The following is a 12,490-nucleotide window of genomic DNA, read 5'->3' on the forward strand; positions in this document are numbered from 1 at the left end:
TATATTAATTTTGTATACTGTGAATTCATTTATCAGCTCTAGTAGTTTTTTGGTGGAGTCTTTAGGGTCTGTAAATAGTGAAAGTTGTACTTCTTCCTTATCAATTTGGATGCCTTTTATTTCTTTTTCTCGTCTGATTGCTATGGCTAGGACTTAGTATAGTATATACTAAGTATATAGTATATAGTATAGTATATAGTATATACTGTAGTATATAGTATATAGTATCCAGTACTATATTGGATAAAAGTGGTAAGAGTGGACATGCTTGTGTTGTTCCTGATCTTTGGGGAAAAGTTCTCAGTTTTTCACCATTGAGTATGTTAGCTATGGGTTGATGTGATATATCATATTGATTGATTTGCAAATATTGAACCACCCTTGCCACTCAATTTTGGTGAATGATTTTTTTTAATGTATTGTTGGATTTTGTGTTTGCTAATGTTTTGTTGAAGATTTTTACATTTATGTTCATCGGAGACATTGGCCTATAGTTCTTTTCTTTTGTAGTGTCTGTCCAGTTTTAGTATCAGGGTAATACTGGCCTCAAAAATTAGTTTGGAAGTTTTTTGTCCCCTTCTATTTTTTTTTTTAATGTTTTATTTATTTTTGAGACAGAGACAGAGCATAAGCAGGGAGGGGTAGAGAGAGAGCGAGACACAGAATCCAAAGCAAGCTTCAGGCTCTGAGCTGTCAACAAAGAGCCCAACGTGGGGCTCAAACTCACAAACCGCAAGATCATGACCTGAGCCGAAGTCGGATGCTCAACCGACTGAGCCACCCAGACGCCGCTACTTTTTTTTTTTAGTTTATTTATTTATTTTGAGAGAGATAGAGACAGTGCAAGTGGGGGAGGGGTAGAGAGAGGGAGAGAGAATCCCAAGCAGGCTCCATGCTGTCAGAACAGAGCCCAACATGGGGCTTAAACCCATGAATTGTGAGATCATAACCTGAGCCAAAATCAGAAGTCAGATGCTTAACCGACTGAGCCACCAGGTGCCTCTCCCCCTTCAATTTTTTTTTTTTTTTTTTTTAATAAATAGAGAAGAAGAGGTATAAGTCTTCTTTAAATGTTTGGTAGAATTTACCACCTGTGATGCCATCTGGTCCTGGACTTTTATTTGTTGGAAGAGTTTTTGATTACCAGTTCAATTTCATTGCTGGTAATTGGTCTGTTTAAATGTTCTATTTCTTCCTGATTCATATTTGGGAGGTTATATGTTTCTGGGAATTTAATCCATTTCTTGTAGGTTGTCCAATATGCTGGCACATAATTTTTCATAATATTCTCTTATAATCTTTTGTATTTCTGTGGTGTCAATTGTTATTTCTCCTCTTTCATTTGTGATTTTGAGTTCTCTCTTTCTCTCTCTCTCTCTTTCTCTCTCTCTCTCTCTCGATGAGTCTGGCTAAAGGTTTATCAATTTTGTTGATCTTTTCAAAGAACTAGCTCCTGGTTTCATTGATCTGTTCTATTAATTTTTAGATTCTATTTCACTTATTTCTGCTCTAATCTTTATTATTTCCTTCCTTCTGCTGGTTTGGGGTTTGTTCTTTTTTATAGTGCCTATAGGTGTAAGGTTAGGTTGTTTGAGATTTTTTCCTGCTTCTTAAGGTAGGCCTGTATTGCTATGAACCTCCCTCTTAGAACAGCTTTTTGCTGTACCCCGAGGATTTCTGGACAGTTGTGTTTTTATTTTCATTTGTCTCCATGTACTTTCTTATTTCCTTTTTGATTTCTTGGTTGACCCATTCATTGTTTAGTAGCATATTATTGAACCTCCATATATTTGTGTTTTTTCTGGATTTTTTTCTTGTGGTTTACTTTTTTTTAACAGCTCTTTTTAAAATAAAGTTTATTTATGTATTTATTTTGAGAGATGAAAGAGAGCATGAGCAGAGTAGGGGCAGAGAGAAAAGATCCCAAGCAGACTCTGTGCTATCAGCCTGACACAGGGCTTGAACCCACAAACTGTGAGATAATGACCTGAGCTGAAATCAAGAGTTGGACACTTAACCGCCTGAGCCACCCAGGCACCCCCTTTTGTGGTTGATTTCTAATTTCATAGTATGCAGTCAGAAAAGATGGATGGTGCAACTGCAGTCTTTTTTAATTTGTTCAGAGAACTTGTGTTGTAGCCTAACATGTCATCTATTCTGGAGAATGTTCAATGTGCATTTGAAAAGAATGTGTAGTCTGCTGTTTTAGGATGGAATGTTCTGAATATATCTGTAAGATCCATTTGGTCCAGTGTGTCATTCAAAGCCATTGTTTCCTTGTTGATTTTGTGTTTGGTTGCTCTATCCATTGATGTAAGTGGAGTGTTAAAGTCCTCTACTATTATTGTGTTACTATTGATTTCTTCCTTTATGTCTGTTATTAGCTGCTGTATGTATTTGAGCACTCTCATTTTGGGTACATAAATGTTTACACTTGTTATATCTTCTTGTTGGATTGTGCCCTTTAAGATTATGTGGTCTCTCTTTGTCTCTTGTTACAGTCTTTGTTTTAAAGTCTATTTCATCTGATATAAGTATTGCTCCCTGCCTTTCTTTTCACTTCCATTTGTATGATAAAAACTTTTACATCCCTTCACTTTCAATATGCATGGTCTTTAGATCTGACGTGAGTCTCACAGGCAACATATAGATGGGTCTTGATTTTTTTTTTTAATTTTATTTAGTTAACATACAGTGCTATATTGGTTTCAGGAGTAGGATTCAGTGATTCATCACTTTACATACATTGTGTTATCCTATGTCTTTTATTGGAGTGTTTAGTCCATTTACATTCAAAGTAATTATTGATAGGTATGTACTTATTGCAGTTTTGTTATTTTTTCATATTTGTTTTATAGTTCTTTATTTCTTTCGTCTCTTGCTCTTCTCTCACAGTTTCCTAGCTTTCTATTCTTGGATTCCTTTCTCTTTATTTTTTGCATATCTGTTACCAGTTTTTTGTTTTTTGGTTACCATTAGGTTTGTATATAACATCTTATACATATAGCAGTCTATATTAAGCTAATGGTCAGTTAAGTTTGAACCCATTCCAAAAGCACTACATTTTTGGGGTGCCTGGGTGGTTCAGCCAGTTGAGCCTCCAACTCTTGACTTTGGCTCAGGTCATGATCTCATGATTTGAGTTCAAGCCGCACATTGGGCTCTGCACCAACAGTGTGGAGCCTGTTGGGGTTTCTGTCTCCCTCTCTCTTTGCCCCTCCCCTGCTTGCACTCTCTCTCTCAAAAAACAAATAAAAATAAAAAAAAAATCACCACATTTTTACCCCTTTCCTCCCACGTTTTAGGTATATGGTGTCATACTTTACATCCTTTTATTTTGGGAATCCCTTGACTGATTTTTGTTTTTATAGATATACTTAATTTTACTGCTTTTGTGCTTCCTACTTTTCTTCCTCCTGCTTATGGTCTTTCCTTTCCACTCAAGAGAGTCCCCTTTAACATTTCTTGTAAGGCGGGTTTAGTAGTCATGAATTCCTTTAACTTTTGTTTGTCTGGGAAACTCTTTATCTCTCCTTCTATTCGAAATGATAGCCTGGCTGGATAGAGTAGTCTTGGTTGCAGGGTTTTTTTTTTTTTTTCAGCACTTTGAATATATCATGCCACTCCCTTTGGCCTGCAAAGTTCTTGCTGAAAAATAGGCTAATAGTCTTATGGGGTTTCCTTTGTATGTAACTATTTTCTTTTCTCTTGCTGCTTTCAAATTTTTTAATTTTTAAAAAAAATCTTCAGTGTTTATTTTTGAGAGAGAGAGTGCACAAGTGGGGAAGGAGCAGAGAGTTGGGGGGGGGGGGGCACAGAATCTGAAGCAGTCTCCAGGCTCTGAGCTGTCAGCACACAGCCTGACATGGGGCTCAAACCCACGAACGATGAGATCATGACCTGAGCCAAAGTCGGATGCTTAACCAACTGAGCCACCCAGGTGCCCTATAAAATTCTCTCTTTATCACTGTTTTTTACCATTTTAATTATTATGTCTTGGTGTGGACCTCTTTGAGTTGATTTTGTTGGAGTCTTTCTGCCTCTGGAATCTGGATTTCTGTTTCCTTCCCCAGATTCATGAAGTTTTTAGCTATTATTTCCTCAGATAAATTTTCTGTCCCCTTTTCTCTCTTTTTTCCTCTTGGGATGCCTATAATGTAAATGTTATCACACCTGATGGTGTCACAGAGTTCCCTTCTATTCTTATTTTTTATTACTGTTTTTTCTTTCTCTTGTTCAGTGATAATGCTTTCCATTACTCTGTCCTCCAGGTCATGCTTCCTCTGGTCTACTTTTTATTCCCTCTAGTGTATTTTGTTTTTGTTTTTAAACTTATTTATTTATTTTGGGAGAGAGAGAGAGAGAGAGAGAGAGAGAGAGAGAGAGCGAGCACGAGCACATGCAAGCCAGGGAGAGGCAGAGAGAGATGCAGAGAATCTCAAGCAAGCCCCACACTGTCAGCACAGAGCCCGATACGGGGCTCAAACTCATGAGCCGGGAGATTATGACCAGCCAAAAGCAAGAGTCAGATGTTTTAACCAACTGAGCCACCCAGGCACCCCCCGCCCCACTTCTAGTATATTTTTAATTTCAGCTATTAAGTTCTCCATCTCTCATTCGTTCTTTTTTTGTGTTTTCTCTCTTTGTTGAGGGTCTCATTGAGGTCCTTGACTCTTTTCTCAAGTCTATTGAGTCTCTTTATGACCATTACTTTAAATTCTTTATCAGGCATATTACTCATCCCTGTTTTGTTTAGTTCTCTTGCTGTGAGTTTGTCCTGTTCTTTCGTCTGGTACATAGTCTTCTATCTCCTTATTTTGTCTGACTCTGTGTGTCTGTTTCTATGTGTTAAGGTCAACTATGTCTCCTGCTCTTGAAAGTAGTGGCCTTATGAAGATGAAGTCCTGTAGTGCTCTGCAGCACAATGTCCCCTGTTCACTAGAACCTGGCACTTCAGGGATGTCTCCTGTGTGTGTTGTATGTGCCCTGCTGTTGTGGCTGAGCTGTGTTTGCCTTCACTCCAGTCATCTACAGTAGCTCTATCTGTTGTGACAGGGTTTGGCCCCTGTGTTGTTAGTGGGCCAGTCTGAGGCCATCTTGGGCTTAAGTTGAGTCAGATCAGTCATTTGCCAGAGCTGCGAAGCACTGTACTGTAGGGCTTTCTCCCTGTGTTGTCCCCCGAGAAGCTTTCACTGGTGGGCGGGGCCTGTAGTCAGACCAGATTTCTGCCCCCAACCCACTGCTGGGGCCAAAATGGAACTGGTATGTGTGGTTTTCTTCCCCTCTCCCTGGGGCAGGAATCACTTTGGGGTGGTGCTGACCCTTCTTGGGGCTGCTTGCACACTACCGTGTTTGGGCACCACTTTGGATGGATTCCTATTGAGGCCAGGGTCAACCTGAGGGGTGGGTCCACAGGAGAACACAAGGGTGGGCCCCTGGTGTTGGTAAGCTAGATGGAGAATATTTTCAATGTGCTGATTCCCACAGGTGTTCGTGTATCCAGGCTTGGGGGGCAATGGAGAGAAATGGTCCCACCGGCTCCTTTGCCCTTGGAGAAGTCTCCCAAAGATCCCTGTCCCTCCAACACACATTCTGAAATTAGTAAATAAATCTCCTTCCTATATATTCCAGGAGTTTTTCAAACTGCTGTTTCTATGCTGTTTCTCAGTGGGGCTGTTTGTTGTGCTGTCTCTAAGCGTGGGGACTCAGTTTCCTATCACCCTCTGGCTCCCTCAGAGCCATGCCCGCTGATTTTTACAGTTCCAAGTGTTAAGCCCCACTGATTGTAAGAACTCTCAAACTTCATCCCCTCTGGTTTTCAAAACCCAATTTTATGGGGATTCATCCTCCGAGTGAGGGTCCCCTGTGCCTGGGATGCCTGGGGTGGAATTTGCTTCTGGCCCTTCTCTTTGCCCACAGCATCCCTACCTCCCAAGGACAGTCCTGTAGGTCAGTTTTGGCTCCCAACCAAGTCTCTGCCCTTGCAGCTCTTTTCAGTGTGGCTTCTTCTCTACATTTTTCTATGGAGACTCTGTTCTGCCAGTCTTCCTGTTATCTCGTTGTTTATGTGGGGCGGGGTGAGTAGGATCCTCCTACTCTGCCATCTTCCCCAACATCTAGCTGAATTTTAAAATCCAATCTAGAGGGGCGCCTGGGTGGCGCAGTCGGTTAACCGTCCGACTTCAGCCAGATCACGATCTCGCGGTCCGTGAGTTCAAGCCCCGCGTCAGGCTCTGGGCTGATGGCTCAGAGCCTGGAGCCTGTTTCCGATTCTGTGTCTCCCTCTCTCTCTGCCCCTTCCCCGTTCATGCTCTGTCTCTCTCTGTCCCAAAAATAAATAAACGTTGAAAAAAAAAATTTTAAATCCAATCTAGAGTTTTATTTAACTGACAGATTTAAGCAATTTACTCTTATTGGAATAATGGAATACTCCTATTTATAGCTATCTTATTATATATTTTTTATTTACCATGAATTTTTTTCTTATTGTTGTTCTGCCTATACATCTATTGCTTTGATCAAATGTACTTCCTTTCTTTCCCTTTACTGGTTTGGAAGTTATGGTTTCAATGTCTATTCTTTGAGTAGTTACCTTTGCATTTCTAACATATGTGTTTGTCTCCACAAAGTCTAAATTTCATATTTATCTTACTTCTAATCAGTGCAGGTGGGATGCTTTATCTGTAAGGATTCTCCCCTATTTCTCATGTTACTGCTTTTTTGTGTTTAAAAAAGTTAGTTTTAGGTAAATTTAAAATCCACCTTGAATTTATACTCTTTTTTAAGTAAGCTCCATGTCCAGTGTGGAGCCCAGAGCAGGGCTTGAACTCACAACCCAGAGATCAAGAGTCGGATACTCAACCGACTGAGCCATCCAGACACACACCCCCCCCATGTTGAATATATACCCACTATCGGGTATATTGTTATTTTAGATCATCAATGATTATTTTGAGTCTTCACATATTTACTAGTATTTTCACTCACCCTTCCCTCCCTCCCTCTCTTCTTCCTTCCTGTCCTCTGTCCCTTCCTTCCTTCCTTCCTTTCTTCCTTCCCTCCTTCCTTGCTTCCTTCCTTCCTTGCTTCCTTCCTTCCTCTCCACCACTCCTTACTCTTTTTTCCTTCTTATTCAATTTCCTTCTTCCCAAAACACACCTCTTTATAGTTCCTTTAGTCAACCTATTAGTAGTAAATGCTTTCAAACTTTGCCTAAAAATGTCTTTGTCTTCCTTACCCACAAAAGGTAGTATAATTAGAATTCTGATTTGACAGTTATTTTTGCTCAGTACCCCCTGTTGTTGTGTGGAGATGTGTACAGTCAGTCTGATTGCCCTTCCTGTGTAGTTATTCTGCTTTTTATTTCTCTTTTTTTTTAATTTTAATTTATTTATTTTGGAAGAGAGAGAGTGCAGGCAAGCAAGTCAGAGAGAGAAGGAAAGAGAGAATCCCAAGCAGGCTCCATGCTGCCAGCACAAAACCTGACACAGGGCTCGATCCCACAGAACCTTGAGATCATGACCTGAGCCCAATCAAGAGTTGGACACTTAGGGGCGCCTGGTGGCGCAGTAGGTTAAGCGTCCGACTTTGGCCAGGTCACGATCTCACGGTCTGTGAGTTCGAGCCCCGCATCAGGCTCTGGGCTGATGGCTCGGAGCCTGGAGCCTGTTTCCGATTCTGTGTCTCCCTCTCTCTCTGCCCCTCCCCCGTTCATGCTCTGCCTCTCTCTGTCCCAAAAATAAATAAACGTTGAAAAAAAAAAAAAAAGAGTTGGACACTTAACTGACTGAGCTACCCAGGCACCCCTCTTTCTAACTGTTCTAATCATTTTTTTTTCCTCCTTGGTGTTTTGCAGTTTCGGTATGGATTTATTTTTATTTTTTTCCCTAATCAGGAGTCATTTTTCCTTCTGAGTATGTGGAGGTCTATCTTTCATCAGTTCTAGGAAATCTCAATCATTATAATCTCTATATTACTTCTCTTCATTTTTTCTGTTCTCCCCTCCTGGACTCCCATTAGATGTATGTTGGACATTGTCATTCTGTCCTCTATTCTCCTAATCTCCATTTTATGTTTTCCATCTTTTTGTCTTTCTAAGCTGCATTCTTTTTTTTTTTTTTTTTTTTAAGAGAGAGAGACAGAGTGTGAGTGGGGGAGGAGTAGAGAGAGAGGGAGACACAGAATCTGAAGCAGGCTCCAGGCTCTGAGCTGTCAGCACAGAGCCCGGCACGGGGCTCGAATCCACAAACGGCAAGATCATGACCTGAGCCGAAGTCAGATGCTTAACCGACTGAGCCACCCAGGCGCCCGTAGGCTGCATTAATTTCTACATCTGTCTTCAGATTTACTAATCCTTTCCTCAGATATGTTTGAACAGCTATGTGTTATTATTTCCATAAGATTTGCCATTTTTATTAGTTTCTTTTTCAAATTTTTTTTAACGTTTATTTATTTTTGAGACAGAGACAGAGCATGAACAGGGGAGGAGCAGAGAGAGAGGGAGACACAGAATCCAAAACAGGCTCCAGGCTCTGAGCTGCTAGCACAGAGCCCAACGTGGGGCTCAAACTCACAGACTGTGAGATCATGACCTGAGCCGAAGTCAGACGCTCAACCAACCAAGCCACCCAGGCGCCCCTAGTTTCTTTTTCAAATCTGCCTGTTCTTTTTTATAGACTCTGTGGTTTCAACCCTTCATATGTCTTGAGTTATTTTTTAAATAGACATATTTTTACTTTTTTTTTTAGATTTTGTTCTGTTACCTTATGTTCTTGGGTTGTTGTTTTTTTGTTTTTTTTTGTTTTTTTGTTTTTTTCAAGATTTTAAGTCATCTCTATATCCAATGTGGGGCTCAAACTCACAACCCTGAGATCAAAAGTCACATGCTCTGCCAAGCGAGCCAACCGGGTGCCCCTCTTGGGGTCCTTTCTAATCATCATTTTTTATTTATGGTGGATCATTCCCTATTTCTTGTAATTTTTTATGTTGAGCTCATCTTTAGTGACACTTGGCTTTTACGTGGAAATCCTGTGGCACCAAGGTTGTGAGGGAGACCCTCTGGACAGTTGTACATTTTCTTTGGCCAAGCACCCTAAGGGTATCACCAACCAGGGACCAACTTTTCTGGTAATCCATCAGTTGTAGAATCCTTGAACTCCAAATTTATGAGATGCCAGCCCAGCAATTCTAATGTTCTCTGCCCAGCGGAGACTAAAAGGTCTCCTGTCCTCTCTTTTCTGGCAGAAGGAGTGTTTTCCCTGTTTTCCCTGTAGTCTTCAGGCTCCTGCCAGAGCCTCCTCTCATCGGCCAAACGTGGGCAGAGGCCAAGTGAAGTAGGAGCTTACATAAGCAGGCTGTGGGGTTGACCTCCCTGCAGTCCAGAGCAGAGGAAAGGTGACAAACAGGTCTGGGACCAACCCGGTAGTCCACCATTTGGCAAATATTTCCTGGCTCCCGTGGTCAAAACACTGTGCTGAGTCTGATGTAGAACTGTGTGAGACACAGTCGCTGACCTCCAGTGGGAGCGACAGCCATATTAACACTACACAGATGAACTACGATGCAGGTGACCTCGTGGGAAGTGTTAAATACAGACGCAGACTATCCCGGAAACACAAAAGAGAGGCGGTCTGGGGGTAAGTGGGACTGGGCATAGGAAGGTTTCCCCCAAGTAGATCGCGTGAGCTGCACCTCAAAGGGTAAGATGGCTGTGTGTGGAGAACCAGGCCACGGACAGTGTGCACAGCGTGTCCAGCACCTCTTGAGGACTGAACCCGGGCCAGGGTGGCCGAAAGGTGGGCTGCATGGTCAGAGGTGAGGCTGCAAATGGAGGCTGTGGGTGGATTATGGAGACTCTGGAGCCCTGTGCTGCTGAGCTAGGACTTCATTCTGCAAATAGCAGAAGCCACTAAAACATTGTTCGGGAAGGAACGTAATAAAAAATCAGTGGCTGGCTTGAGCTGTTCAATAGAAATGGAATGAAAGTCCCAAATGCAGCCCAGATGGAATCTAAGATTTCCCAAAGGCTACATTTTAAAAAGTAAAACATGAAATTAAAACTTGAATAATTCTTTGGGTCAGCTCAGCGTTATGCAAAATACTACCATTTAATATGTAATCAACGTAAGAATTTTTAGTGCATTACTTTACATTCTGGGTTTTTTTATATTAGGTCTTTGAGATCTGGTGCGTAGTTTACACTTAGAGCACTTCTCTGTTTGGAGCGGCCACCACAGTTCAAATGCTCAATAGCCACGTGTTGCTAATGGCTACCATGTTGTACAGTGTGGGGAGGATGGCAAGGGGTCAAAAGGAAAGGGTCAGTTGAGGATGCTGGCTTCAGGAAGAAACAGGATTTCCTCATCCCCTGACACAGGAAGGAAGTACAGGGATGAGTGAGCAGGGAGATGAAAGGCAGGAAGTAAAAGAGCCACCACCTTTCTTTCTTTTCCCTGACATAAGAGGTAAGAACATCTGAAAGTGAGAATCAGGGTCACGTTGAAAATTTGAAGAGAACAGAAGTTTAAGAACCACTGTAATGAAATGCAAAGGGGTCGGTCAGAGGTGGAGTATAAGGATTGTCCTCACATCCACCCTGATGGAGCTAATGTCATGCATGTTCTCACCTTAGAAATGATAAAATATCTGGGACTTTTCCTATTTATTCCGAGGTACAGAACAGTTAGAGAGGCCGATGCTTGTGGGTTTTAATGTAAATCAGTGTTTCCCCAAGTGCGATGGACCTATCCCTGTGATATACTACGTGATGGCACACAAAATAGTACCTTCGGAGACTTATTTTTTTCTAATGGTTATATTTATTTTAGTGAGTATTAGAAGACACGTAACCAGTACATAAAACCCATGGTTGCCCAAATATGTAACTCAAACATGAGTAAATTTATTAAAAAGTATGACATAAAAGTAGAGACAGAATGTGGATGTGGCAGAATGTCAGTGACTGGAATTTGTAGAACCCTAGTGCCTAGTGAGAGGGTGGGGTAACCTTAGAAACTGCGCCGATGGCTTCCATCAGAGTCCGCTCATTCCTCTGCCCGGTGACCCCGGCTCACATCATGAGAGCCACTTGCCACTAGGTGCCCAGCCATTGCCTCCAGCCTCCTGGCTACACACAACCTAGTCAGACAGGTGTCTATATTAGCCGCCTGGGCTCAGAACACTTAGCTTTCCTTCAGTGCTCTCCCGCAGAACAGAATAAAATACAATCCCCAGAAAAGCTCGATAATTTTGAACATGACAGAGGCACCATAACGTCTTCTTGCCTTATTCTATTTTTGTTTTACTGTGAGAATAATTTTTTTAAGCTGTTGGCAACATGCACAGAAAATAGACCAGTCGTCTTCATGAGAACTCTTAGTCCAAATCTATACAAAACACATAAAAACTCAAAGGTAAGCAGAGGGGGGGGCGCCTGGGTGGCTCAGTCGGTTGAGCGTCCGACTTCGGCTCAGGTCACTATCTCAGGGCTCACGGGTTCGAGCTCCGAGGCTGCTTCGGATCCTCTGTCTCCCTCTCTGCCCTCCCCACTCACATTCTTTGCCTCTCTCTCTCTCTGTCTCTCTTTTTCTCTCTCAAAAATAAACATTAAAAAAAATGAAAAAGCAAATTCAAAGGTAAACCCCCTTGAAATACCCAGTCTGCTCCTTGCATTCTCCGCCTCTGTGGCTTTGTTTCTGTGTTGCCAACGAGGTGCCTCTGTGTCTGTGCCGATCCTGCCCCGCCTACGAAGCCTGGGGCCAGGTTCACCTGACACCTGCTGCCTCAGGGTCATCCGCGCCTCGCTGGGCTTTCTCTCTCCCTCATTTGTAGCTTGCTAGGTGCCTACCTGCTTTTTCTTTTTGCCGGAGGAGGGGCTACCTGAGATATTTCCCCTCCCGCTGTGCAAAGAAGCAAGCCCTCAGCTTCTTACGAAGCGATTCTGGAATTATGTTACTTCTCAGTCCTGACATTCAGTTCGGCTCCCATGTGCCTGTAAATTGACCCGAAGTGAATGCAGTGCCGCCCACCCTGATGCAAGGTTGCTAGGGACTTGCCTCAAAGTCTCACTTAACGTCTGTGGTGTCCCAAAACCACTTCTCTGTTCTGGTGAGTTAAGACAGCGGTCTTGTTGGGAACTGCTGGGTCCTGGGAATTTCAGGTTTCCTAACCTTAACGCTGCATTTTGAGAAAACAAATGTGTCTCATTTTTCTAACAGTAGCTCACAGTGGGAAATATATTCTGCATCCCCACATTCATACCTAACTAAAAGTGTTCACTTTCAGTGCTTATGAGAGCTGTGCACAAGGTAATTTGTGTTTATTTGTGTGTTTGTCTCAATGCTAGGCCTGACCCACACTTTTAAAAACGAAATGAACATCAGGACCCACCAATAGTTCATAGCCTGCAATTTGGAAAACGCTGGTCTTAAGCATATGATTCATTGAATCATTTCAATATCTTTGAAAATGGCCTGAGGTGATGAGGACCGCA

The 12,490-nt window shown here is 42.2% G+C and overlaps 1 protein-coding gene across 10 annotated transcripts in view; it reads left to right on the top strand.

Moving 5' to 3' along the window:
• ITSN2 (intersectin 2) overlaps positions 1 to 12,490 on the top strand; it is a 147,298-nt gene that overhangs the window by 117,125 nt on the left and 17,683 nt on the right. The window lies entirely within an intron of this gene.

This window comes from Prionailurus viverrinus, chromosome A3, assembly GCF_022837055.1.
Source record: "Prionailurus viverrinus isolate Anna chromosome A3, UM_Priviv_1.0, whole genome shotgun sequence".
Taxonomy (NCBI): domain Eukaryota; kingdom Metazoa; phylum Chordata; class Mammalia; order Carnivora; family Felidae; genus Prionailurus; species Prionailurus viverrinus.